This window comes from Pteropus alecto, unplaced genomic scaffold (assembly GCF_000325575.1).
Source record: "Pteropus alecto unplaced genomic scaffold, ASM32557v1 scaffold309, whole genome shotgun sequence".
In the NCBI taxonomy this organism is placed as follows: domain Eukaryota; kingdom Metazoa; phylum Chordata; class Mammalia; order Chiroptera; family Pteropodidae; genus Pteropus; species Pteropus alecto.
The window spans coordinates 62,175-63,907 of record NW_006442493.1 but is presented as its reverse complement, the minus strand read 5'-3'; the positions used below and the strand labels follow the sequence as shown (position 1 = coordinate 63,907).

The 1,733-nt window shown below is 51.2% G+C and overlaps 1 protein-coding gene across 1 annotated transcript in view; it reads left to right on the top strand.

Moving 5' to 3' along the window:
• The first annotated feature begins 1,143 nt into the window (after window positions 1-1,143).
• SLITRK4 (SLIT and NTRK like family member 4) overlaps window positions 1,144-1,733 on the top strand; it is a 7,641-nt gene continuing 7,051 nt past the window's right edge. The window contains exon 1 of the mRNA XM_015597329.1: window positions 1,144-1,186. The gene's annotated coding sequence lies outside the window, so the exon portion shown is untranslated. The remainder of the gene's footprint in view (window positions 1,187-1,733) is intronic.

Sequence of the window (1,733 nt, the reverse complement as noted above, 5' to 3'; positions counted from 1 at the left end):
ATTGTAGTTAGAGCTACTGGAATTTGAATAAGTGGATTAGGCAGAGCATAGAAATGGGCCCTGCAGTATTACCTGAAATGTGGCTACTAAGAGTCCTAGGACAATATTTCCCCTCGTATAACTTAGCTCTATTTACTTAAAGCCAGTTTATTCCTACAGACACAAAGTAAAGAGAAAGAGTTGTTTTTCTTAGCCAAGCACTTACAAAAAACAGCAGGGTTGGGGGGAGGGGAGCGAAACGACCGCTTTAGCCTTCTCTTGTTAGGAAGGCCAGGTATCTGAAATACAAGACACAAGAGCCAAACTCCCCCACCCCATAGGTACATTGCTTTCTTATCCAGTTTAGGAACTAAATTACCAATCTACGCAAAACTGGTTTGAACTTTAGCTTCCTCAGGATATTCCTACCCTCTTGTGGAAGCACTTAGAAATGGGTAGAAAAAGGGGCCTCGACAATCCATACGCGGGATTTGCAGCCTCTGGATGGATACTTGAGATGCAACTGCTAAAGCCTCTTTGGTACAGACATGACAATGGGGGGGCTACTGAATGAAGTGACTTTTCTTAGTCCATTTTGTCTTCCTTGCTGTCTCCCCACGGTATTCCGCGGGTCCCTTCACAAACCCTTCCGCCTATGTCCAAAGCTTTAAACCTTGTCCCTCTTCCCTAAAGTCTCCCATTCACCACCACTTTCGCCAACCAAAGTCCCCTCCCGGTCACCACCAAAGCCCGGAGAAGTGGAACGCACACAATGCCTCCCTTATAGGGCTTGAGCTGGGGACTGGGCATGCTCAGTAGCCAAAGCAGATATATATTTTTTTTGCTCCTTTTGGTCGCAAGTGCGGCATCTCTCCGAGTCCCACACCTCTCTTTCCTCTATCCCCATCCCCACTCCCCACCCCCAGATCTACAATCACCCTGCTTAACTCGTTCGATACCGAAGGCTCACAGAGTTCTAAGGTACGGAGAATTAACCGTCTCCTAAATCCACGAAATAGTCTCACTTTAGGCTAAAGCTTCACACTTTTGCCTTATAGCCCCCAGCCCCTTACGCGCAGACAGGTAGAAGGAGTGCGAATACTACTGGATCCCAGGAAACTGGTCCCAAAGAAGGCTCCATCCAGGATCGCCCGCTACCGAAGTATTCCCGGAGCCCTCTGTTCTGCGAGGTGACAATTAGCCAAAGGTACCGTACCCGTGATACAAAGCCCAAGTGCGATTGTTGCTTTTGAATGTCATTGATGTTGACTCACCCCCCTCGATCCTGGAATTATTCAGTTCGGTGTAGACTCGACGCCCCTGTCTACCTCCCTTGACCCCCCTTCACCCCGGCTCTCCGATGTTTCTTTGGCTTTGCCTGGGTTCTTGGTTGTTCTCTCAAAGGAACGCCCCGGTTGTGTGTGCGTGTGCGTGTGTGCCTTCGTTCTTGGGGACTAGGAGAGGAGAAAGGACTTGAGTGTGCGTGTATGGGGAGGGGTGGAGGTTGGCGCGCTCGCGTTAGGGGACAGGGGTCTCTATGCTTGAGGAAAGGGGTCGCTCCTCCCTAGGGGTTGTTTCAGGCATAAAGAGGAGGCGGATGCCGGGAGGTAAGTACGCTGTCTTTCCCGGTCTGTGGGTAGAAGAGGAATCAAGTGGCGATGTCTGGGTGGGGGACCCGGGAGCTCAGGAATGTGCGGGGGTCGAGGTGCTTGAGTGTCGAAGGGAGGGCTGCGTGTTTGCCTGGGGGCGGGGGG